The sequence below is a fragment of the Ammospiza nelsoni genome, chromosome 4 (assembly GCF_027579445.1).
Source record: "Ammospiza nelsoni isolate bAmmNel1 chromosome 4, bAmmNel1.pri, whole genome shotgun sequence".
NCBI classification, from domain to species: domain Eukaryota; kingdom Metazoa; phylum Chordata; class Aves; order Passeriformes; family Passerellidae; genus Ammospiza; species Ammospiza nelsoni.
In genome coordinates, this window is record NC_080636.1 from 44,209,239 (window position 1) to 44,237,215 (window position 27,977).

Genomic DNA, 27,977 nt, shown 5'->3' on the forward strand with positions numbered 1-27,977 from the left:
GACTGGAGGCTCCAACCTCCTCGAAGGGCTAGTTTAGTGTTTTTCCCTACCATTGTTTAATAAAAACATGCACATGAAATGAAAGCGACTCCTTTATTTTCTTTTCTGAAAACAAAAAAAAGTGAATTTTTAAACAGCAAAATAAATCAAAGCATAAATTTCAATATGAAAATTTGCATATGAAAAACTAATATTAAAGAAAAATACAAGAATTAATCTTCCCTCTCTCTAATGATGAATGAAAGAAGTAGGGGTTTTAGAATCAGGTCAGCAGTATGCTATTTGTGCAGCATTGGTGGGCAAACAGAACAAGTGAAAACAAATCCAAGTTCTCTTCTGAACTCCTCCTGGAACTCTTGTAGGTATCCAACATGCTCTGAAGAACAACAAAAACCAGAATGTCTGAAGGAAAAAGCTTCCAAACTTCAGAAAAAAACAATTCCTTTTATGCAGCCTTTTTTCTTAAATTCAGACACCAAAGAAGGAAACAATAAATTAAAGAAACCTCACATTTTCTAGCTCTCCCTACAAAACAGCCTCTGCCCAAAGGCAGAGTGACAAACTGAGATGTTAATTCAAGAAGACAATCTTCCAAGGACCTGAATCATCAGTGTAATACAAGAGGAATTCAACTGAGCTTGGTTGCTCTTCAGTCTCCTGGAAGAGCAAACCGGCGCTTCACTCACAACGTGTTTGACTGGCAGAAAAAGCTCTTGTGCAGCCAGAACACTAAAACTCTGTTAAAATATTCAAGTCTTACAGGAGACATGCAAAACCAGGAGCTTATGGCAGTGATTTATTTGAAAAAAATATCTGTGATGGTGTTCACAGGGGTTCTTGTTTGAGGGAAGAGATGAGGATCTAACTCCATGTTTCAGAAGGCTTGATTTATTATTTCATGATATATATTACATTAAAACTATACTGAAAGAATAGAAGAAAGTATTTCAGCAGAAGGCTGGCTAAGAATAGAATAGCAAAGAATGACAACAAAGGTTTGTGGCTCGGCTCTCTGTCCGAGCCAGCTGGGCTGTGATTGGCCATTAATTACAAACATCCAACATGGGCCAATCACAGATAGCACCTGTTGCATTCCACAGCAGCAGATAATCAATGCTTGCATTTTGTTCCTGAGGCCTCCCAGCTTCTCAGGAGGAAAAATCCTAAGGGGAAAGGATTTTTCATAGAAGATGTCTGTGACAATATCGAACTCCCATTGTTGTGAAAAGATTTACCTTCATCTGAAGTAAGGCAACTTTCTCTCGCGGCACCACCTCGATCAGCCACAGAAGAATCACACTTTGACTCAGTCCCAAGAGGGACTGTCAGGATTGTCTGCATCCAGCTCTCTGAGAAACTGAATCAAACATGTAAAAGACATGCTAATTCTGAAGTATTAACATTTTTTCAGAAATAACCTATTTCTACACTTCTGAAGATCACATACCACTTTCTAATGCCCCTCCCTCCCTTCTGTGCTTCAGTATTTTCCTTACAGCCACTAATTAACACAACAAAGTGTAGCAAAATTGACAGGTAAATTATCCTTTAAAGTAAATTATCCTTTAAGAGCATTAAAATATTTTCCAGATAAACAGTCGTATCAAAATATGTTTAAGTGATGATTTTTCTGTACTAAGTCACGAAAATTATTTCCAAACATCCGCATTGCAAATTTGCATCCCACCTTGAGGTTTTTTTAATTTTAATTTCTTTCACATAATGTACTTTTAGAGTAAGAGAAAACTTCCTTTCCTACTTCCCCATGCATTTCCTTCTAAAACCAACAACATACCAGCCCATACCTGACAGGAACAGCTGAACGCAGCTGATTATCATCATCTTTTTGGTGACTTTTTATTCCTCTCTCCTCATCTGGCACCAAAGGAAAACCTGCATGGAGTGCCAGGATCCTTCGTTACATGTTCAGGCTTTCACCTCTGTCAAACTCGTTTGAGTTTGTGCTAAAAGCACACATGTAGAGCATGTGCACCTTTTTTGTTTTGAATCCAAGGTAAAATAGTAAATACATGGTTTTATGTTGTTAGATCTCCCAAGCTAACAACCATCATATTTCTACAAAAGGGTAGTCACAGTGGACCATTTTTTCTTTTAAACTTCTAAAATATGACAATCTGCACAGAGCTGTTTTCCAGTACTAAGCTATTTTAAGTATAGCATGTTTAAAACCATTTTTATTTTTTCTATGCTACACTATACCTTTTTCAATTATTTTTTTGTTTTCTGTGCTGCACTATACATCAAAAAAAAGCAAGTAAGGCCAAGTTTTACCAAGATCTAAACAAAGCATGCTGGTAAGAATTACCAAAAAAAGTTGCTGTTAAATTGAGAGAGCAATTTCAAGTGCCTTTCACTTCAGATATCCAATTTAAAATTGACCTCAGACATCCAATATAAATTAATTCTGAAGAGAAATAAGAAAAAAAAGTTAAATTAATTCTGAAGAGAAATAAGAAAAAAAAGTTAACTCCCACACATCATGGGCTCCTATATTATCTTGAAACAGAACAGAAAAAAACACTCATATCTAAAAACCAGAAGAACACCACTAAGCCATAGCCTCAGAGGCACTCTGTTACTCTTTGCAGCTGGAACTGCTGTCAGACAAACATAAAATTGTAATAAACACACATTTACCCACTGAGACGCATTGATGAACCCTGCTGGGCCATCAGACACGTCCCACAGCCTTGCCCATATCTCAAGGGAATTCTATTAACCAAACATTGGTTCAAGATCGTGTCTTTCCAGCATTATTTTGTTTGCTGCCTCTGATCTGCCCACAAAAGAGCACACAAACAAGTCAGTAGAAAGCCTGCAACACAGTGAGAGGCCTTTTATTTTTGTTTTGTTACACCATGTGAAGAGCAAGCCTAATTAAAAAGATTTGCTGAAGTAGTGTAATTAATTATAGGACCATTACATAGAACAGTAACTGTTATTGATAATAAAAGATTGCTGCATGTACCAAGCTAGTATCCAAGCCAAATACCAAGGAGAAAACACCAAACTTGCATCTCAAACTTTCCTTTTGAAGAAAGGAAAAGTCTGCCCTTTCTTCCCTTTCTAAATATTGAAACAAAAAATGATGTAGAAAAAAGAAAGGGCTTCCTAGCTGAACAGCCAAAGCCCACAGGAAAAAAAAAAAAAAAACCCAAAACATCTCACATTGAAAAGTGCTTCAGGATGTGTCCAATAATATTCCAGGAAAGGCCTCAAACCACCCTCGCCTCTGCTGTCCCAAAGGAATCCAGGTTTCATTTGGAGCACAATAGCTCCAGAGCATGAATCTCACAGCAGGCACAGGCAAAATCCTCATGAGAGGTGATGGTTTGAGTAGCCTCAGGTGAAGAGAGCGGAGCCCTGCACTGCCACAGCTGCAGTGTGTGCTTTAACAAACCAGACACTGAGTGAAAGAACTGCTGCTGCAGTTATCACTCCAGGCTGCTACAGTTATAACTCATAACGTGCAAAAAGTTATGAAAAACCTCAGTTCTTGCCCTTCAAGAGTTAGTTTGCATGGAGGTATTTCCCCCACAGCATAATTTACTGCCTTGCGGTCTAGAGGACTGAGTTGCACTGCAGAATTGCTGGGGTGAAAAGGCTTTTCCACCAGCACAGCAAACATGCAGGTGCCTGACTCAGAGGCACTGAGAAATCTCAGTTATCTGAGCACAAGGTTGCGTTTAAAGAAAGGCAATACACCGTGTCACAATATCTGTGTCACCCTCCCCAGATCTGACTCCTGACATTTACACTGAGTCCCATCCTCTGCAGGAAGGGATTTAGAGCGCACAAGGATTAATCATTTCTGCTGTTCCCAAATCCCTCTCTGTGATCCAGTACACACAAACAGCTTTGCTACTCCGGCATGAATAACTCAGAGCAACTAAAAACCCTCTAGCTCATAAATATATGACCAAACCCTGTTTCCATCTCCCTTTTTTCACAGTCTATTCCAACCAGACCCAAAAGTTATGCACAACATTGCTCTATGAAGAGGCCTTGTCATGACAGCAGCATTTCACAATTAAGGCTGCAGCAATTCATGGCACTTAGTCTGCTGTGGGAATCCACAAAATCAGAGGGTTTTGGGAAAGCTGCAAAAGGCAGGCCCCAGAGACAGCAGAACTGTGATCAGAGCTAAGCAGCAGCCATGAGATTGGTCAGCAGAAAAATTATTTAAACTGTAGAAAAGCAAGGACAAATAGAACAATGGTCTGTGTATTAACACTTGTCTAGAATAACTCTCTAAGCTACAGAAAAGTTTATCTAGCAAGATATTAGGAAGGTTGAAGCTTAATAATGGAGCTCTGTGCATTGTGTTTTAAGGCTTACAAGCAGGTATTTTATTCAAAATAAGCAAGCATTGTTTTAACCACAGATACCTGTGCTTATAGTGGTTGGATAGAACTACTGTCAATGTGCTTTTGCTTTGTATAATTGGTCAAAAAACTTATAAAGTAAGTTGAAATATTGAGTTCTTGGTCTGCTGCCTGGGATGTGAGCTGGTGGCATCTTCCCATTGTCATAACCATGTAATGAGAGTGATGCTGGAAAATGAAACAGCTCAAGGCAGTTCCACAGCAGCCCTGTCCTGTTTGTGATTTGTACACAGACTCTAGCCAGTGTCTGTCTGCCTCTCTGCAAGGTGAAAACCATATCACAACTTCCCTCTTTGGTTACAACAGGCCTTAGCCTAGCTCTTTTAATAGAAGAGAAAACAAACCAGGCTCAAAAATCACCCAAAGCTTTGACATGACTTTCAGTCTCCTGGGAAGAATGCTATGCATCAAACTGCTGTCCTGCTCTGTAAAGAAGCGTTTCCCATTGTTATGTTCTCTTTGTTCAAGAGTTGTTACTCTTTTAAAGTCTTGTTCAATTATTAAAATCCCAACTGCAAATATAGAGTAACCAATGCAGGCACTTACCTTGGTAGAGCAGTAAATGAACAATAAAGGATGTAAGATTTGCCATGGAGATCTATGCACAAAATTATTTCCAGCATAAGCAAACAGCGAATAATGAATTATATACAGATTTTAGGTTTAATCAACATTGGGTTTTTTGTCTTTCAGAGCCTGAAGCAGTCTCAGATGGGAAAGATTAGGGTCAGGAATGATGGATAGTAAGGCTGGAGAAGATATTGCCACAAACAGTCCACCTTTCAGTAAGTATATTTTATACCTAACCATGCCTTCCATCACCAGAAGGCCTAACATCAGTCTAAGGGTTAGAAAAGAAAGTCACATGCAATAACAAGGTGCCCCAAAGTTGAAAAAACTAATTTAATGAATGAACCAATGGTTTTTTCCTTCCTATCTTTGAGAGTATAAACCCAACCAGAGTACTATTAAAACACAAGAAATTCACCATTTGAAAATGTTTGAATTATGCTGTTTTAGAGCTACAAATATGCTTTAAAATAAATCTTTAGAAAACTCTGAATATGGAGAAGTGTGCCCTTTTATACCACCTCAACAAGCTCTGTGGAAGACCAGAGAGCCCATACAGTTACTGCCAATTTTTTTTACATTCTGCATTTATGGTATATTAGAGATCAAATATAGATTACCTTCACAGTGCACATAATTTATAATTTGTATTTATTTCTTATATGTTTTACTCACCTCACTGGTTGGAGATCCACAAAATAAAACCAGTTTCAAAGTAACTCCTTAGCAAGACAATCAATTTTTTCTTTTCCACCTGCACACACACATGCCAGGTGGTGTGGGGGTGTGTGTGTCAGGAGCTGCTATCAGGTCCTCAAAATCCTGACTGCATCCAGTGTTCATTCATGAACAGATACAAGTTTGGATCAAATGCCAGTTTAGATGTATTTAAGCCCTTAATGAGCCATAAGAACCCTGCCTCAGCTATTTATTTTTTTTTTTCAGATCAATTGCTTTAGTAATGGATAATGTGATGCAGGATTGCAGTAACTGATATAAAAACAGCACACAGCCTCCCCAAGTACTGATCCAGCCAGGAGAGCACTGCTGGACCCCACATCTTGGTAGAAATGTAACTCTTGTATTTACTCAAAAAACTCATCCACAATCATCTCATTTCTCCTGAGAAATTGAAAGGGGAGACATAAATCACTGTCGTAGATAATACACAGAGGAGCCAGGTGAGATAAAAGCTTTTGCCCACACACTTGTCCAGTTCTGACCCCTGAGCATTTGGGGTCCTATCTCTAATTGTGCTACGAGAAAAACCCACGCACAAACGGGGCTCTTCACTTGCTGTGTGTGAGCCTTGCTTGGGATTCTGCAAAAGGGTTTGGCAGAAAGGGAAAATTAACTCAGGCTGCAGTAAATCCTAACACAGCTTTTAAAGGGACAACAACTTTTAACACCTGTATGGCACAGCCATCCTATGGAAGAGAAGTTCTTACACCAAATAGGCATGGATTACATGCAGCAGCACACAACCACTAAAAAACTCCAAGGTTTTGGCTTTGTGCCACACAAGTTTTTGTTGCCCAAGTGTGAAACTCTGGCAAATCTTACCCCTGTAGATTACAGGTGCCAAACCTGAATTCCCACACACCCCCCCCTGCTTCCTATCTTACCAGAGAGGGGAAAAAAATAAAAATGATCACTCCAGATTGCAGCTTCTTCACATGAAGCCACCTTAATTGATAATTTAAAATGATCCTCCATACTTTAGAATGAAGTATATACATTTCTCCACTATGCCTTGGAGAGTGGATTGACAACAGCAATGAAGTGGGAAGGGGAACACTAATCACTCCAGCAGGATTCTCCAAGCTTCACCAGTTAGCAATCATAGACAGAATTATCTATTGCAGTCAAAAAAGAAAAATATTATTGCGATTAATGGGAGATTTTAATAGCCAAGCTGGATTTTATTTTCAATTAAAATTAAAAAAAAAATAAAGCCAAGAATAGGGTTGTGCGTGCAAAAAAGCAAGCCACATCTCTGGAGACCTGGGTGCAGAGAAGCACTCCTGTAAAGGAGACATGGAAAAGGTTTTGGTAGGCATATTTCCCAAACTGGTAAAATCATAGGCCTTCTCTTGATATCCTTAAATTAAGCAAGGCTTAATTTCTTCTACCCTTCCCAGATCATGGCAGATGAAATCAGGATTTGAATTGTGATAAGTATGATTCGTGCTGATAAAAATTAAAACAATAATCAATACTAATACAATAATTAATATTTAAAAATAATAAAATAATTAAAAAACTGTAATGCCAAAAAAACCTCCACCCCCCCTTCCCAGCTAATATTTTCAAAAACCACAAAAAACCCTAAAGATACAGTTGCTAAAAATAACCAAAAACCTAATTCAATCCCAAAAAATACTAACTATAAAAAAATTGTTACCTTAATATATAAATACAATAATACATTAGTCTTAACTTACATTATACTAACTTAATACACATGTATAACCCAAAAGTAAATTAAAAAAACAAAAAAGTCTTCATCCAAAACAACCCCCAAAAACTTGTACAACCACCAAACCAAATAATAACACATGCGTAATAAAAACAATAATAAAAACAAAAAAAAAACAAACCAAAAATGAAAAAAATAACATTAGCACATAACACAAAAAAATCTTTACTTAGCAAGCTTATACATAAAATAACAAAAATCAAAAACTCTACCCTCCATACCACACAGTATCTTTTACTTATGCACTATTATTAAAACCAAATTATCCCTTATTTATATATTTTCTAAACTATTCAATTAAAATTACTACTATCTTAAATATTTTTTAGGGTTTTTTTAATAAAATAATTAAACAAACATAACAGAATGACTAAGGAAAGCTATAGAAATTGATGGTATCAACATCCAATCCTGCTGATTGCTGGAAGAGCCTGAGGTGCAAATTCCTTTGTTTGAGCCAAGTGTTTTATGCAGTCAAATTCTAACTCAGTTGCACATGGCCTCTTTATCCCACAGATTCAAAATCTCTTAGTCTCCCATTTGCCACAAATAAATCTGTCTGGGAAACAGGGCATCGAAGCCCCCACAAATCTTATCTACAGCAGAGCCAAACCTGTGCAATCTCAGACTTAAACACTGGGCATAGCCCAGAAATGGGCCCTGGGAACTCAGCTGCAGTGATATATCCTGATGTCTTATAAAATACTCTTAGAGATCAAGAAAAAGCTAACAAAAGACACTTCCAGCTCCTTCATGGACTGCCCATTCCAAAACCAAAGAATTACACCTTCAGAAATGCCAGGACTGGCATTGGATGAGCAATGTGTAAAGGACAGCTGAGGAGGGAATGTGTTTGACCTTCGACTGACTTTTTGGCACTCAGACTTGGATTTAATGCCTGCGAAACCACACTACGTGCCTACCTTGTTGCATCTGCAGCATCCCATAGGGAGTAAGGGGGTGTCTGAAGAATGACAAGTGTGACAGTAAGTTACTGGCAGCTGCTCTTGTTCAAGGGTGAAAACTATAAAGTCATTGACAAAATTTAAGGTATAGGAGTCAGCCCTCAGTGTGTGGGTTTGTGGGGGCACTTGGGTTTGAGATTTTTTTGGTTAAAACGTATGATGTTTGAAAAGTCTGAATGGCTGTCTACATCTTTAGAATGACTGGTCTTGATTAATACTGTTAGAATTAGCCACCAAATCACTCCTACAATTTCTAAATAATTTCTGCTAGCTCAAGAAGAGGCACAGCTGAGCTGTGGCACCCTACTATTAAATCCACCAGCTCCCTTTCCCACCAGACACCCCCAATTCAAGGGCAAAGCAAGCTTCAATCATCAGAACCTCATTCATGGAGACAGATCCTCACAGATACATGGACCCAGCAATGCAGGCTGCCAAATTTATTTGTGTACTTGCTCTTCCATGGAGCTCTTGCCCATGCTCACAGCTGTGCACATCAGGAATTGGCAGGCTTTAGGCCCACAATACCTTCAGGTAGGAGCAGCAGTCAGAATTTAAAGTGCAAAGTCTCTTACCCCGAGACCCCGTGCAAGGCAGAATTTTAAATTAAGTTTTTGCTTATGCAAATCACATCTTTCATAGTCAGAATCTGACACTGTAGGATGTAACAGCATTGAGTGAAGTGCTTCATGGGGAGGCTTGAATCAGGAGGCAGATAATGAAACAACTGCTGTCACAAGGCAGCTGATGATCTCTTTTGCAGTATTCCATGTATCTCTCAGCATGTAGAAAAATGTTTTAGGCAAGCTTATCCTTGTAGCAATAAATTAAAACATTTAGGGAATCTTGTTTTCCAAGAAATTTTAATAAACAGTGACATTTCTTTGATAGAAGTCAGTTTAACCTAAATCCCACCTGCTGGTTTGCAAATAGTGACAATTCAAGAGGTTAAGCTTAGTAATAGATTTGACAGCCTCGATTCAAAAATAATTTTACTCAAAACTAAGTTTCACAAAAACAACTATTCCTTGCTCCTGCCAAGTCCAGCAGGAGCATTGGAAGAGACTGCAGTCTCAAAACCTTTCATGTCACTATATTTGTTCTTTTCTATATATTTTCTGTCTTTCTTCTTCTAATTCACTCTTCCCAGAGTTTTGAGTAACTCGAAAACGGATAAGCTTGGAGTTTGCTGAATTGAGTGGGCTAAAGTTAATATCTCCTGAAGTGCTTTATGTTGATTGAATGCTGCTCTAAACTTTTGTCAAGTCTCTGATTTTCTCAACTTTGCCAGTAAAGTTTTTTGTTGGTTTTCCTTTTTTAAGTTGGTATTTCTCCTGCGTGTCTAACACAGAATACATGAAAAGCTGTAAGCCCTTTCAAGAGTCCTGTCAAGTGAGTTTTTAAGGGCCTTACACCAACATAATTAATGTAATTTCCAACCAGTGTAATACGAACTGTTTCAATTACCTTACTTTTCCATTATTCTCCATAATATCTTCTCTTTTGGAAAGACTAGACTGTCTTTTTATTAATAAAGTGTTAAACTGATAATGATGATGCAAAAAGTCAGGGCAAGAGGAGAGGAACTGTCTACACAGGAAAAATTGTATCATACATTATTTACCCTATTTCACTCAAACTCCAAAGAAAAGGGAAAGACAGAATAAGTGACTTAATGTGAATTTCTGGATTAGACACGCAGATGAGTTATAAGGATTAAGGTCAAAGGATAGATAAAGGGCATAAATCTCCTCAACATTCATTAAGATGCAGATGTTTTATTTAAAGACACTCCTAATTCAGACCAACATTAACAGAGAAAAACCTGTTAAGACCAGCACTGCCAGATATCTACTAAAAAAAGTTATTTCTGAATCTTTGCAATGTGACTTAAGCTAGTGACACCGAAATGCAATTAGAGAATTAGATAGACTTTCTTTTTCATTAAGTGCTTAAATCCCATTTCAAGGTAGTATGGAAGTGTGGAAAACACTGTGTACTATTACAAGCACTATGTCAACCCTTTGTAGTTAAAATTGCTTCTTTCCAAGAAAATCTCCTTACCTCACACAGGCTATCAGCTAATTACTAAATATCCACCTACCCCGTTAAAGGTCTATGAGCACACTGCACTGGCACAAGAAATAATATGTACTGTTCTGAGGTTGAGTGTATTTGGAAAACAGCAGCAACACATGGAGCTCAACCACTTGTTCCAGCAGCATCCTGGTTGTGCCAGGAGGCCTTTGTGGCCATTATATATTAGAAAGCTTTTTGTTTTAATCTTACACAAAACACCCTGCTTGCATTTCTGCTCTTTTAAGTGCTGCACATATCTCTACAAGCCACAAGATACAGAGTATTTTATTTCATAAAATCTCTTCATGTGTTGACTTATGCAGGATTTAAATATGCAATGATCAGCATGCATTCCATTGAAAGGTTTATTTTGTTCTATTTATTTCATTTAATCTTCTATGTCAGCACTTTAGAATGCACCCCATTTGTTTTTTATTGCTATTCCAGAAAAAGTCACCATCGACTTACTTACATAACTTTTTGTGCTGGACTTCCAGTTAGAAGAGGTCAATCTCATTTTATGGGCTAGATGTTTGGCAATGTTTTATTTTTACTGTGCCATCAAATAAACACAGATAATATATAACAGAGAATTAAGAAAGCATAAAGACCTCCAGAGGCAGGAATTGGGACAAAAATTATTAGAGATATTTTCACATCCTATTCTTGTTCAAACAAGAAACACTTAGAGACAAAACAATATGTATGAGTGGCACCTCAAAAACATGCTATAGATTTAAATGTCTGCTCAAATTTCCGTGGTAAGCCCTGCTTTGTGCAGCTAAAGACTTGTCAAAGTTAATTTCCATCAATATGAAGTCTGGCACAACAGTCTGTAATTTATGTGCATCTCCTCTCTTCTAATTTTGAAGAAGAGTTGATGCAAATTGTTCCAGACCTTTCCAATATTATGAGAAATTCATAACTGTATTGCTTTTCTAGCCAAGGGAAAAAAGGCAAGTAACAAGGAACTGATGTAATCAGTTGAATGGTTCTTACTTTTTTGGTTTTTAGGAGTAAAAGGAGTCTCTTTGAACTACATCAAAAAAGCTTCTTAAAGCCTACACAGACTATATTCCAAAACTACAGAATCAACTATGTAGAATCAAAAGGACACACCATTTAAATAAAAACATAAATATCCACTATGGCATCCCTTACTTGGCTAAATCTGCTTTTAATTTCAGCCTAGACAGTTTCAATATGAAGTCCCTGCTCACTCCATGTCAATAGAAGCTTTGTAATGGACAATTCCTCTTACAGTGAGCCAGTTTTTATTGATCTTTAGGTAAGGTCTAAATTAGAACTTCAGTGTCAGCTTTGTGACAAAAAAATCCTCACCCCACTTTTGGTGTCCATAACATGGGAAAGCAGAGTCTGAGCCATCCTTTTGCACACGCCAGAGGAACAGATCCATGAAGAAACAGTTATTGAAAAATTCCTCAAAGCTCCTCCACAGAACACACTGAGTTGGGAAGGACCCAGAAGGCTCCTCTAACTCTGAAGTGAATGTTCTAGGCAGGGATCAATCCCACAATTTTGGCATTATTAGAGCCATTCTCTGATTGGAGCTGATCCCAGAGTCAGTCTGTCCTGCCTCGCCAATGACTGAAGCAGACCTTGAACAGCATCCATCAGAACACCAGGAACTCCAACATTTAGGGATCAGCAGGTTGGAAACCCTCTTTAAAAAACTTTCAAGCACAGATTTTTACTGTGCTTCAGTTTGCACAGTGGTGTGGACTCTGGGCTCCTTTTGGGGCAAGCTAAATCAAAGCACCCCTTGTACTCCTGTCAAGCAGATAGCCAGCCCATGGAATCCGATTAGAATGAAACCAAAAATAAACAAAAAGGACAAAAGGCACATTGATATGCTTCAAGCATGCACATGAGGTTCTCAGCTCCTCCCAGTTTGTTCTGTGCGTCCCTCCCTGTTGGTTCACATCACTTCACACAGCCAGAGCAGCCAAGAGGAGAAAACCCTGCCCTGTGTAAGAAACCTCATTCATTTTCTCATTCATTTAAATCTAGCCAAAGCTGTCCAAGATTCACAAGATCTCTTCCTGTCTGTATTTTAATATCCACAGAGGAAGAAATTATGTTAACCACAGCAAGCAGGCTATGGCAGCAGAGCCCTCAGAGCCATTCACTCGCACCCCCACTGCCTTGCCAACACTGCTATTTCACAGCTGAATCCCAACACCTGACCCAGTTATCAGCAGAAAACATCATAGAACAAATCCACAAAATGTGCATAAAAGACAAATGACAGACAGCCACTCAGCTGCTCATCCAAACGGTCCTGAGGGAATCTGAATACGGCAGTGCTGAACAACTGCATCCTGCAACTTGTCACCTGCAGAGCACACACAGAAGATGATTCGTGTCTGTTTGCCATGTAACAATCTTTAAAACTGGTTTCAAGAGAACAGTAAATTTTAATCCATTCCTTGTGTGCAAAGTAAAAAGGAAAGCCCACTCAAAAAAAAAAAAAAAATTATTAGCAGACATGAACACAAACCAAGGAAAGAAGACTGATGTGTTTGGGATAAGAAATCAGTTCTCAGTTCAAGCTGAAGCCCTTCAAAGGGGTCATGGAACGCAGGGATAATCTTGTCAATAAAGTATACTCATGTTTCCTAGAGGCTTTTGTCACAAATCCTCATTAAAGACTCCTAAAGAAACTGAGTTATAATTAGATGAGAGAAGATCCCACCCTTCATTTCCTATCTTTTGATCACTTATTAATGAAAAAGTAAATTGCCCTTTCAAAGCAGTTGCTAAGTTAGTCCTTGAAACATATATATGGTTCTTCACTGCTCAGTGCACTCAAGTGACCAAGATGGGGCAGAGAGAAGATGATGCACAAAGAGAAAAGACAAGAGGATATGGAGTTCATAGTTTAAGAGCTAAGGATTACTGTGACAGGTTGGAGAGTACCTTAAGCAGATGAGTAAAGATGAAGACAAATGCAAAAATGTGCATTGAGGAGGAAAAAATTATTTTTGCATCACAAAAACAAATTAAGGAGAGAGTTACCACTCCAAAAAATACTGGAATTAGCTCACTATTCAAAAGCAGGCAAATAAAAGGTTTGAGATTATCAGGAAAGGAACAGTAAACCAAAAAACAACAAGCCATTCTGTCTCAGACATCCTTTTATGGAGAAGCCTTTCCTTAGGATTTTTCCTCCTGAGAAGCTGGGAGGCCTCTGGAACAAAATGCAAACATTGATTATCTGCTGCTGTGGAATGCAACAGGTGCATCTGTGACTGGCCCATGTTGGATGTTTGTAATTAATGGCCAGTCACAGCCCAGCTGGCTCGGACAGAGAGCCGAGCCACAAACCTTTGTTATCATTCTTTGCTATTCTATTCTTAGCCAGCCTTCTGGTGAAATTCTCTCTTGTATTCTTCTAGTATACTTTTAGTATAATATATATGATAAAATAGTAAATCAAGCCTTCTGAAACATGGAGTCAGATCCTCATCTCTTCCCTCACCCCTGTGAACACAGTCACACCATTCCTCCTACGGACCATTTATGAACCCACACTGCATACAATCCTATTAATCCCATTTCAGAACGATCAAAAAAGTAGAAAATATGCAAAATGTTGTTGTGAGGATAATCAAAGACACGGGAAAATCTTCTTTGGAAGAGGATTAAGTAGATTAGTTTGCTATCTGAAAACTCGGGGAGATAGAGCAGCAACTTGCACAATTGCACATAGCATAAAGAAGCTGAAGAGGAGATTTACCCAGGGCAAAGGGAGAGAAATAGGTACCTCCAGCAGAATCATCATGAGCCAGGTGTGCCCAGGGGCCAAGAAGGCCAGTGGCATCCTGGCTTGTATCAAAAATGGTCTGGCCAGCAGAAGCAAGGCAGTGACTGGCCCTCACTTGAAGAAAGAAATTGAGGTGCTGGAGCCTATCCAGAGAGAGCAACAGAGCTGGTGAAGGGTGTGGAAGGTAAGTCCTGTGAGGAGCAGCTGAGCTCAATGAGTGGTTTAACCTGGAGTAAAGGAGGCTCAGGGGAGACCTTTTTGCTCTCTACAACCCCCTGAGAGGAGGCTGTTGTAAAGTGGGGATCAGCCTCTTCTCCCTGGTAATAAACAGCAGGATGAGAGGAAATGGCCTCAAGCTGCACCAGGGTTGGATATCAGGAGGAATTTCTTCGTGGAAAGGGTGGTTAAGCATTGGAATGGGCTGCTCTGACAGTAAAATCACCACCCCCAGAAGTGTTCAAGAAACAGCTGTGTGTCGGTGTTCACAGGGGTCTTAGGATGAGGGAAGAGACGAGGATCTGACTCCATGTTTCAGAAGGCTTGATTTATTATTTTATGATATATATCTATAAAACTACACAAAAAAGAATAGAAGAAAAGTTCTCAGAAGGCTAGCTAAGCTAAGAATAGAAAAGAAAGAAATGATAACAAAAGGCAGCTGCCTCTGTCTGAGCCAGCTGGGCTGTGATTGGCCATTAATTACAAACATCCAACATGGGCCAATCAGATGCACTTGTTGCATTCCACAGCAGCAGATAATCAATGTTTGCATTTTGTTCCTGAGGCCTCTCAGGAGGAAAAGCCCTAAGGGAAGGATTTGCATGAGAAGATGCCTGCGACAGAGCTGGATGTTGCTCTCAGTGCTGTGGTTTAGCTGACAAGGTGGTGCTTCATCAAAGGCTGGACTCCATGATCTTGGAGGTCCTTTCCAACACTAATGGTTCTAAAAGATGGCCTAGAAACACTTCCACTTGGCCAGTTCTTGTGCAACACAATTCCACAGCCTACAGGAGGCTTCCAGGAGGGTTGGTGGAAGAGTTATTTTTTCCTATTCAGTTCAAATTCTCCATAAAACATTCATTAAAACTAACGTTAGCATGCGACATATTTGATGACTGCATATGTTAAAGTTTTAGGAAAAAAACCAAAAACTGGTCATTGCCAGGTATTTCATTATTTGCACTTAGGGAACAATTCTTTATTTTCTACACATTTTAGTCTTTGTGTTCAAAACTACTGACAGTCTCTTCTGCTCTCATGAGAGGCAGAAGGAAAAGCAGAAGTATCACCTCAGTATCTCTCACCCACTGACCCCCTTCCCTGTGCATCAATTCTACTCTCTAGGGAACTACTCAACATCCATAGAAACCACCAAGAATTGGATACCTAGATATAGATGCATCTGTTTCCTGTGTGATACAAAATTTCACCTCATTTTGATCCTATGCCAGCTAAAAAAAGGATAGATGTGAATAGCATAAAAAATTCAGAAAATGTTCTGCCCACCTCTATCAGCAACCTAAATGCTGAAACTAGTCAAATAGCTGTTTGAAGCAAGCCTGCAATCTCACATGAATGTTGGACTATAACATGTAAATAATAAAAAAAAATTAATAAATGCACCAAAAAAGCAACCAAAAAAGCATCACAGGACACCAATCCAATAACCTGTCAGAGAACCAGCAACTGTTAGACGGATTTCCTAGTAAAGGCCTAACCATGGACTTCTTTGGAGCAGCTATAAATTAGTGTGCCATGTTCACAAACAGTTAGGAGTATGTACACCCATTAATCCATAGATTAATCCATAGATTAATAAATTGCTGAGGTTTATTCTTGAATTAATGAGCACAGTAGTTTTGTCTTTCTTCCCATCCAAAGATTAGTTGATGCCATTTTGAGCAGTTATTTTTGAAATAATGCATCAATTTATAATAAACATTGATCTCTTTCACAACTTTTTTTTTTTTTTTTACACTAACAGGAAGACACTGAAAAGATTAAAGATCAAGGACCATTCATTTAGTATAAAGGATTCCCTCTTCAAAAATCAATTCGACAAGGATTAAGAAAATATAAAAGCATTCCACACACTATTCTGGTTAAACTGAACTCCTTCTACAGCTCCCTAAGAAAGCAGAACAGAGAGGCATAACTTTCATCACAGGAAAAAAATAATATAATATATGAAGACCAAGCTCCAGCTTGACCTTTATCTTCCTAAGTGATAACTCTCAAAAGTGACCAAAAGGTTAACTAAATTCTAAAAAGGTCATCTGTCTTTAATCTGGCTATATAGATCCTTTTCTGATGTTCAATAGTACACAGCTACTGTTCATTAAATATCACCCGTCCATTCTGTGTTTCCACCTCCTGTTTCCAGCAGCAGTTAGATTTTTGTTCCGTCATATTAAATAGCTTGCAACTTTCCCCAGTCCAGCACATCTTCTGGGATAGGAAGTGGTTTTATGGTTATGTAAATAAATTCCCAACACTTCTCCTCCTACAACCATTCTGTAATGTCAGATATATACATATTTGTTCTGAGTACATCAGCGCCTTCTTTGCTCCACTATGTGTCCTTCATACTTTTCAGAGATAAGTCACCTCTTTTGCTCCTCACAACTGATGCAGCTCAAATAATTTTCAGCTAAGTCTTATTTCAAAGCAATTATATAACCCAAAGTTATACCACAAATTAAAGACTGAACTTCAAATTCAATGTACAAAGTAGTGTTATACTTTGGATCAGTTTCTTCAGATGTCTACAGAGTTCAGAATGAACTGTGAATAAGAATTTTTTTCCTTAAAACATTTTATTGCCATATTTGCAAATACATTCTGAAAGTTCACATGATCCTATTGAATAACACAGGTTATTCTTGTTGCTTTCTTCTCTTTCCTGATTGGTATTTTGCAAGTACTCTAGAGTTACTAACTACTACTAAAAACTCTAGTTATTCCAGTAAAGGTCAAAAACTGCAGGGAATGAAGCTTACCACTTTTTCCATCCTTAAAAGAACATCAGCAGGTCTAGTTCCCTCCTCTCTTCATTAATTATAACCCAGCTGATAAAGCATCAGAAAAAGTAGAGTTATCTCCTAATTTTTCATCAGGTATGTAATGAAAGCCATGAAAAAGACTCTAGCACTCCTCTGGTTAGCTTTCATGTTTTCTGCACATCTCCCTTCAAGTCAGTCTGAAATACAGTGAAGAAATTTTTGTTTAAAAATAAATTAATATATTTTATCATAGTAAACAGAATCCAACAAGAATATGTAGCATTAAAAAATAATTATAAATTAACTCTTCAAATTACCACCATTAACCTAAGCAGAAGTAATGTATCAGGTCACTCAAACATCTTGTTCCTGGATGGGCTTTTGCAGTCCTCCTTGCTCTTGGAATTAAAGAAGGTAAGTGACCCACAGGCAGATGGGTCACATATTCTTTATATAATATATATTTGCAAAATAACGCACGCTTAACTGTATAAATACTATATATATTCTCTGAATGCTTATTCTCTTCACTAAGCAATGCAGGAAGAACCAGAATCAACTTCCCTATCTAGACTAACAATCTTCCTCCATCTCTCTCCTAGCTATAATATAATAAATATAATACCATTGTTGTCATACTCCTACACAAGCTAGCTGGCCGTGGTCTGGATAGGAATACCCTTTGCTGGATTCAAAACTGGCTGGATGGCCGGGCCCAAAGAGTGCTGGTGAATGGTGTCACATCCAGCTGGCGACCAGTCACCAGTGGTGTCCCTCAGGGTTCTGTGTTGGGACCAGTTTTGTTCAATATTTTTATTGACGATATGGATGAGGGCTTAGAGTCTTTTATTAGTAGTTTCGCTGATGATACCAAATTGGGTATGAGTGTAGATCAACTAGAGGGGTGTAGGGCTCTCCAGAGAGACTTGGAACGGCTGGACAAATGGACAGAATCAAATGGGATGAACTTCAATAAGTCCAAGTGCCGAGTATTGCACTTCGGCCATAATAATCCCCTGTACCGATACAAGCTGGGGATGGAGTGGCTGGATAGTGCCCAGGTGGAAAGGGACCTGGGGGTGCTGGTTGACAGTCGATTGAATATGAGCCAGCAATGTGCCCAGGTAGCCAAGAGGGCCAATGCCATCCTGGCCAGTATCAGAAATGGTATGGCCAGCAGGAACAGAGAGGTCATTCTTCCCCTGTACTCGGCACTGGTGAGGCCTCACTTGGAGTACTGTATCCAGTTCTGGGCCCCTCACTTTAAGAGGGACGTTGAGTTACTTGAGCGTGTCCAGAGGAGAGCAACAAAACTAATAAGGGGCTTGGAACACAAGCCATATGAAGAGCGACTGAGGGAGCTGGGGTTGTTCAGCCTGGAGAAAAGGAGACTAAGGGGTGACCTCATCACTCTCTACAACTTCCTGAAGGGTGGCTGTAGTGAGCTGGGGGTCGGCCTCTTTCTCCGGGCGACAACGGATAGAACAAGAGGACACAGTCTCAAGTTGCGTCAAGCTAGATGTAAGTTAGAAGTAAGAAGGAAATACTTCACAGAAAGAGTGGTCAGAAACTGGAATCATTTACCCAGTGAGGTGGTAGAGGCATCATCCCTTGAAGAATTTAAAAAAAGACTGGATGTGGCACTTGCTGCCATGATCTAGCTGAACAGTTAGAACATCGGCTGGACTAGATGATCTTATAGGTCTCTTCCAGTCTTGAAAATTCTGTGATTCTGTGATAATATATTGATAAAATATTGATATATTACTATAATAATATAATTAGCCCCTTTATTATTATGTGCTCTTGGCTGGCAGTGTTGAGGTTGATCAGAAGGGCACCAGGGTAATTAAGAAGTCCTTCAAGGCTCTGGGTTAATTGGTTGGTGGAACAGGATCTCCACACAGGCTCTGCTCAGTCCCTTCAGCAGCAGGGAAGAATGATGAAAGGAGCAGGAGAACCCACACTATCAATGAACAGCTGGTGTCTTCAGTGGAAATTTGGGTTTTTTGGATCATGGGGGCAATTTTTTTTTTGGCACTGCTAGAATCAGCTGGCTCCATCTGCCTAACAAGGGCAAAAGGATTCTAGACCATGAATTATTGGGACTGATGGAGAGGGCTTTAAACCAGGTTCTGCCTGTCCCAGGGACTGACAGACATATGTAAGTCCATATTTTCTAGGTGAGAAGCAAAAAGTGGTTCTGAGGCTCCAAGCAAATTTAGGGTCAGTGTGCTGAGGAATGCTCACAACACCACCTGGAATTCTGTCCTCTCTATTGTTCTGAGTGCTGTACAATCCTTAGCATGGAACCTAATTTCTTAAGCAGCATATCAGTCTGATTTCTTCAGAGAACAGTGGAAAAAACATGCTAAATCCTGTAACTCTCATCTGCAAAGGGATGTAAATTCTTTCACGTTCATTCCCAGGATCTGGGAATAAACCACAGTTTATCTCCTGAGACAGCAAAATCAACAAAACTGGTTGATCCCAATATAGAAAAGGGTGGAGCTAAGGAAGCTGTAGGCATCCCACAACCCTGTATGCCCACAGAGGACACCTGGTTAATCCATGCAGTTGTATTTCAAGGGAAATGCTGGTTTGTGGATCAGTGGGTGCATGAACCTGCCTCACCACTCCTGCCTCTCACTAGAGACACAGCTCTCATGTCAAAGATAATCCAGTCTCATGAGTCAAAGTGAAAGGAAGGATGGTTTGTCAAAAGCAAATGAGCAGAGGAGAGATGAAAGGGATCCCAGACCTCAGATCTAAGTTTAATGTTGCTAAAAAACAGTAAGAAAAGATCAGAATGGATAGGCATCACAGACATCTTTTATGGAAAATCCTTTCCTTGAGATTGTTCCTCCTGAGAAGCTGGGAGGCCTCAGGAACAAAATGCAAACATTGATTATCTGCTGCTGTGGAATGCAACAGGTGCATCTGGGATTGGCCCATGTTGGATGTTTGTCATTAATGGCCAATCAAAGTCCTGCTGTGTCAAGCCTTTGTTATCATTCCTTCCTATTCTATTCTTAGGATTTTTATCAGAAGGCTGGCTTTCTTCTATTCTTTTAGTATAGTTTTAATGTAATATATATATCATAAAATAAATCAAGCCTTCTGAAACATGGAGTCAGATCCTCATCTCTTCCCTCAACCTGAGACCCCTGTGAACACCATCACAGATAGAGATAGCTGAAGAGTTTTATATCTGATTCTGCTGCCTACAAAAATCAGTCTAATAGTAAAATTACCAGGGTTTCACTTCTGTCATCCAAATCCAACCCTTAACCATTTTTCCTGCAGGATCTGTAAGAAATGGGAAAAGGTTCAAGGGATGAGCAGCACACCATGTGCTACAGGTCAGCATCCTAAGCCTAGGGTGCATTTGAAGTTAATTATCATGAGAAAATTATTTTAAAATGAAGTATCTGCAAACCCTGGGCTTGAGCCTATTGGAGACATCACCCTGCAAGAGGGACCTACCAGCCCACCTGTTCATATTTTGTTGCAAGAGGGCAAAGAATTAAGAGCTTCAGTCTTGACATCTTCATATCTACACAGTCAGCTCTCAAACACTGATTTTTCAAAGAAATAAATCACTGGTGAGGAAGATGCAACATACCAGCCCACACACCCAAGAGTGTGGCATCCCCAAAATATAAATATAAAGTAGTCTCAGCAGTGAGAAGGCCCACAATAATTAAACCACTTTTTGAATCTTCCAATGGCAGGCTTGTTTGCCTACATCTCAGCTCCTGAATGGAGTGAAGGAAGACAGATATTAAGCAAGAAGCAGGCACTAGGGAAAATAACTTCCTCCCCAGCAAGATTAAAGGCATTTTTACAGAAAAAGACTTATAAGAAGCAGTTTTACTGTATGCAGCAACAATAACGAGGTGCCTTACAGACAGCAGTATGAAATGCAATTTCTTTCAAATTAAGTAAGGTTATTTTCATCAGAAAAGTTCAGAGACCTTAACCTTTATGAACAAAAAAACCAAATCTGTAAGCAATTTTGAAGTGGACTTTTTCTTAAATAAAGAAAACCAAGACTTTGACGCATCAAAAGACACAAAATTGCCTACATAACAAAAAATAAATGGTTATGTATCGGTAACTTAAATTTCCAAGAAAGCATCTTTGCTATTGACAGAGATAATCGCCAATTCCTCAAATCAAATTTCTGCTCCACGTTAAAAGAAAAAGAACAGGTTGAAACAAAAAAATCCATTATCATACCAAGATTTGAACTCAACAAAACTTGGAAGGGTGGCTGCCTAATCCTTTTATGCCTCTTCCAAGAGAAGAGGCTCACAGTCTAGAGCAGTATTGTCTCAGAATGCATCCAGATGTCCTTTTGTAAAGCAATACATAAGCAGAAAAAAAAACCAAAAAACCCACCTAAAACTTAAAAAAAAAACCCCACCCAAAACTAAAAAAAATAACCAAGAAAAAAAAAAAAAAAAAAAAAAAAAGAACAGGGGGGGTATCAGAATAAGAACGAGAAATATTTCTCTCCCTCTACTCAGATCTCTGAAATAGGGGTAGGGGGTCTCTCAGAGTCCTGATCAGCAGCCCAACAGCTTTCAGCACATTCTCAAGTTGAGCAGCCATCAGACAAACCTCTCTTAGGTCTTTAAAGTCTGTGTCCCCTGCTGCAGCTGGGCTTGGCCAGCAACATTCTCATTTTCTTCCTTTCTCATTGCCTCACCACATCACTTCATCCTCCAGAGCCCTCCTCAGCCTGAGAACACCAGGAAAGGAGATATTCCCCCTCCTTCTTTGCCACGGAAAGTAAAATATGTCCAAGAGTGCAGCAGCACCGAGGATATCAAATACAATTTCCCTTCCCTAATATGACTTAATATTACATAAATTTAATATTACATATATTTATTACTACATTCAGCTTGCCTGATCAGCAATATATTTGTCATGCACTCTGACTGCACTACTCCAGATGCTAAGCAACAAACCTGTTCCTTGAAATTTCACCTGAACTCACTGCCAGTTTGCATGACAATTATCTAAATCAGAACCTTTACTTCCCTGTGTAATATAATATAATGTATATATTTATATATAAATATTTAAATTAAATATATAAATACATATTGTATATATTATATATATTATAAATATTTTATAAATAAAAAATAAACACCCGTATATCCTCTTTTCAGTCAGCATTTCCTGCCAGTTGACTGGCAAGGTCTGCTGTTCAGGAATTCCACTCTGGAATCCAGTTTTTAACAAGCTCTACATACTACATAAGACTTTTGCTTATTGCACTAAGCAGAAGCTGTCAGGAACCACAGAGTCTGCAGGCATCAGTCTGTACAAATCAGCTGAAAGATCTCAAACAGGGTCAATAAAAAACAGTCAGCACAGCACACTGTCCAGCAAAAACACCAGTTCAGGTCCCAGAAGCAAAACAGCAACCACAGAACCATTTGCATCTCTTTTTCTGGGTTTGCACCTATTTTGGGGACCAAGGAGGAAAACTGCTCACGGAGGGCAGGATTTCATGCTGGGGACAGCCGAGCAGGACTCAAGGATCCCTGCACTGTGTTAGAGTGGGCATGCAGTGCCTTCCCTTCCGATTTCAGCCCTCTAAAGCCCACCCGGACCACACCAGCTGGGTTTTGTGAGGTTATAGAACCCAATGGGTTGCTGAACATGGAAATACTCCTTTTCTCATTACTCATCTTTCATTTGATAGTGTGAGTGAAGCCACTACACTCCTGCTGGGAGCAACGATTCACTTTCATAATGAAAACACACAACCTATTTCCTTCTCATTTCCATGAGGATTTTCTAAAGTGTTAACCCAAGGAAAAACTTGTAAAAAATAACTTCCTTGACTAAAAGCAAGAATAAAACCAAGTAATTCCAAGACATGAGATCTTATCAGAGAAATCATACTCCTCACTTAGCTCCCTCTCTCTTCCCAGTGCCAGAAATGTGCTGGTTATGGGGAAGAAGATGCATTGGTCATACTGGTCTTCTTATAACTTTTTTCACTGCAAAAGAACAGCTAGAAGCAGGGAAAAGAAATAGCATCTATAAATGAAAGTAGAACCTAAGCCTGAACTTCAGTACACCAACTTGTGTCCAGTTTCCCAGAAATTAATAGGTCTTGATCTCAAGATCCCTTCAAAAAACTTCAAATACGCAAGACTTCAGCTATTTCTGCAGTATAAAAACTTCATTAAAACTTGTTTTGCCTTTCAGAATTCTAGAAGATAAGATCATAGCAAAGGGTGGAACTAGGTTCATTGAGTATTTCCAAGAAAACTCAGTTCGCACGGCCAGTGAACTTGAATTAAGACATTTATGACCACACAAAGATGATAATCTAGTGAAGAATTTGAATACAGAGGAAGAGGGGAAGGACATGAGCATGTTAGAAATAGGACAATGAACTGCACAGTCATAAAAGCACTTCAAATTGTGCCATTGCTTGTTTCTACCACACTGAGAGTTAGAGCATCTTGATAGTTGAGCAAGTAAAACAACTAAGTCAGTGGCATTTTTTCATACATACCACTTTCATTTCCTTCAGCTCAGCCTACCATTTGTCCTTTCATGTTCTCCTTTAAGCCACTGGGACAATCCACTTGTGTCCACAAAAATATTTCTTTTGCACTTAATTTTTTTTAATATGATTGTTTCTTCTTTACCTTATCTTTTGCCTTTTCTATTTTTGCGTACATTTTATGATGTCCATAACAGCACAGTAGTGCATTTGTATAATTTATAATACATAAATTTTTCCCTTTTACAGACATGTAGTCAAAACATTTAGAGAGCTGCTCTAAATGGTTCATCCACCCAAGAGTAACAATCTTAATATCTGTAGGGTATTTACACTATTCGCAAACATCCAGAACTACCACAATTTTCTGTTCCACCTCTAAACCATTCCAAACCACAAACAATTCAATATTAGTACCATTTAAACACATATGGCTATAGCACAACTCAATCCCCGTGTTCAGTCTTCTCACTGTTTCTTTATAACCTCTGAACTGAGATAATCCATTTTCAAGCACTTGAGGAAAGTGAAGCTTTCTGTTACAGCCCTCAAACTGGCTAGATCAAGGCAGTGGCTTCCTGTGGATATTGAATGAAAAAGGGGGATATTTCTAAAGCTTCTACACAACCACCAGCACTCAACCATGGCAGAGAAAGTTTCTTAAATTCTTAGACTTCAGCCTGCCTTTAGCTGAAGAAAATCTCTTACTGCTTCACCCTTAGAAAAAAAAAGTTTTTATCAATATACATAGAAAACTTAAAAATTCTGAAAATATTACCTTTAGAGCAGTTGTTTCCTGCTCAGCTTCATTTCATCATTTATTATGCTTTGATTTTTTTTTTAGCAGTTTTATAACACTAAAAATAAGCAGAGAACAGAGACTGGCTTTTGTCGACCAAAAACAGTACCCCAGTTTTGAGGTTCAATATTTGGTACTGATTTGAAGGGAAATGCATGCACAGCAATGCTCCAAAATACCATCCTGCTCCAAGCCTACATCAGCTCCCTTGAGGCATCTTGGTGGGGTTTTGGTGGTTTTTGGGGGGTTTTAAGGCTTATGTAAGGACAGGGAGCCTTTGCAGTGCACGAGCACAATGCCCTGGCAACAGAAGAATTCACTAGACCAGGTTTCTTTAAGCCCCATCCAGCCTGGGGCTGAAACATCCATAGCTTCTCTAGGCAACCTGATCTGGTGTCTCATCATCATCACGCTGAAGAATTTCTTCCTAATAGTTAGTCTAAATTTTCCCTCTTTCAGTTTAAAGCCATTCCCCTTTGTTCTATTGGACAGATATCTTTTATGAAAATCCTTTCCTTAGGATTTTTCCTCCTGAGAAGCTGGGAGGCCTCAGGAACAAAATGCAAACATTGATTATCTGCTGCTGTGGAATGCAACAGGTGCATCTGTGATTGGCCCATGTTGGATGTTTGTAATTAACGACCAATCACAGCCCAGCTGGCTCGGACAGAGAGCCGAGACACAAACCTTTGTTATCATTCTTTGCTATTCTATTCTTAGCCAGCCTTCTGATGAAATATTTTCTTCTATTCTTTCAGTATAGTTTTAATGTAATATATATCATAAAATAATAAATCAAGCCTTCTGAAACATGGAGTCAGATCCTCATCTCTTCCCTCATCCTAAGACCCCTGTGAACATGGTCACAGTCCTATCACATACCCTTGTAAAAAACCCATCTCCACTCCTTTAGGTACTGGAAGGTCTCCCCAGAGCCTTCCCTTCTCCAGATGGAAATGTTCCATCTGTCTTAGCTTGTCATGATTACAGGGGAAATAAAACCCCACACCTTAACAAAGGCTTATAGGGCAATGGGAAACGACCTCCAGTTGCTCCAGGAGAGGTTTAGATTGGGTATTAGGACAAAGTTCTTCACTGAAACGGTGGTCAGGTATTTCTCCAGTCCACCCAGGTAAGCAGTGGAATCACCATCCCTAAAAGTGATCAAAAATATATGTATGCCTATGTGGTACTTTGGGACATGTGGATTAGTGGTGGATTGCAGTTTCCCTGGAGGTCTCCTTCTCTTGCCTTACTCAGCCCCTGTTCACCTTTTGATAGTAAAAAAGGAAAATATAGTTTGATAAGCTGTCCCCAGGCAATGCTCCTGTGCCACCCAAGTTTTCCTCTGCAGCTGCAGAGATCCTTCTATAAGTTTCCAAGAGGTGGTGTGGCTGTGTGAAGAGCTGTTCACCCCTACATCTAATTTTAGATGGACGTACATGCCACTTTCATTTCCTTCAGCTCAGCTTACCATTTGTCCTTTCATGTTCTCCTTTAAGCCACTGGGAATTCAAAGCTATTCCAAAGCATAATTATAGCAATCTGCATATAAAAGGCTGTATGTCCTACAGACGGTTCAGCTACACTAAAAAAAACCACCAACCTCTTCCATTGAAGAAAAAAATCAGGAGTTAATCCCACAAATAGGATTCAGTAGTTATGTAGTTTTCACCTGATGTGAACAGCCTATGGATTCGTAATGCCACCAGAAAATTGTCTAAGCCCCTGCATTAAGTCAGTCTGAGTGCATAAAGGAATTGCAGCTGCTACAAGGCAGCCATGGCTGTGGCAGACACCTCTTATGAAAAAGCCTTTCCTTCGGATTTTTCCTCCTGAGAAGCCTCAGGAACAAAATGCAAACATTGATTATCTGCTGCTGTGGAATGCAACAGGTGCATCTGTGATTGGTTTCATGCAGTTGTTTCTAATTAATGGCCAATCACAGTCAGCTGGCTCAGACTCTGTCCAAGACAGCTGCCTTTGTTGTCATTCCTTCTTATTCTATTCTTAGTTAGCCTGTTGAGGAAATCCTTTCTCCTATTCTTTTAGTATAGTTTTAATGCAATATATGTCATGAAATAATAAATCAAGCCTTCTGAAACATGGAGTCAGATCCTCATCCAAAAACCCCTATGAACACCATCACACATGGCTCTAAAGCTTGCTGCAGGCTCAGGTGCTCACCCAGGGTCCCAAGTAAAACCCAGCAATGAGTGGCCTGACAGTATCATATCACACTACTGTTTAACAAAATTGAGATACAGGAATATAGCCACGTGCTGCATCACAGTAATCACTTTTCTCATAATGTTCCTTACATTGAAGATGCAGAGTTAACCTCAAAAATGCTCAAAGTAATTTGGGTGTTTTTTATTCACCTTACTCCATTTGCATACTCACCTTAAAATCTGTTGTCTTATATATCAAGAGTTCTATTATCATTATAGTGCAAGGATTCCATATTGCCAGAGTTCCATACCTCCTTGATGTTTCTTGTAGGCATCTCCTCTGAGCACTGACTGTTCCTGCTCCTTGCAGCAGCCATCTGACTCCAGATCCCACCAACCCACTCTTTTATACCACTGCTCTTATTGGCCACAGGGGTGGCCTGTTAACATCAGGCCTGCTCCTGATCTTTAGTAATTGGTTCAGCTGCAACTCTTTGGGGGATAAGATTACATTCTGTACCACCTTCATTTACCCATACTGTATCCCCCTACAATTCCACCTTTTTCTTTTAATTACAGAGTTGCAGCATTTCTAGAAGTACATATTCAAATGAATTAACATTATGACATAGTCACATATTTCATTCAGAACCAATAATTTTGCAAATGTTCAGACAACATATTACAGTACAAATATATATTTCTGAGTGTTAGTTCAGTTTTGCAGCTTTTCTCAGTTTACAAAGTACTTTTCTTCAAAATCTTTTACACTCATATTTAACAAACACTAATAGCTGTAATTGATATATTTTACCAATAGTTTAGTAGTCAAGTCCTTATCCATGAGTTCACGGGGTTATATGATCAGATCCTGTTTCCCCAAATCCACGGGGTCATCCCAAAACCATGGAGTCATATAGTTTAGTCCCGAATCCACAGGGTCACATAGTCAAGTCTTTTATCCTGAATCATGTTGGAGTCACCATTTGTTGTCATTATATATCAAGGGTTCTATTATCAGTACATTGCAAAAGTTCCATATCACCAGAGTTCCATACCTCCTCAGTGTTTCTTGCAGGCACCACCTCTGAGCACTGACAGTTCCTGGTCCTTGCAGCAACCATCTGACTCCAGATCCCACCAACCCACTCTTTTATACCACTGCTCTTATTGGCTGC

The 27,977-nt window shown here is 39.2% G+C and overlaps 1 long non-coding RNA gene across 1 annotated transcript; it reads right to left on the bottom strand.

Annotated features, from left to right (window-relative positions):
* Positions 1-85: 85 nt before the first annotated feature.
* Positions 86-27,913, bottom strand: LOC132072906 (uncharacterized). Its single transcript, XR_009418431.1, has 4 exons — positions 27,858-27,913; positions 1,806-1,893; positions 1,236-1,357; positions 86-376 (listed from the first exon to the last, which is right to left on the bottom strand). It is a non-coding gene; the product is annotated as an uncharacterized LOC132072906 (long non-coding RNA).
* Between the last annotated feature and the right edge of the window lie 64 nt (positions 27,914-27,977).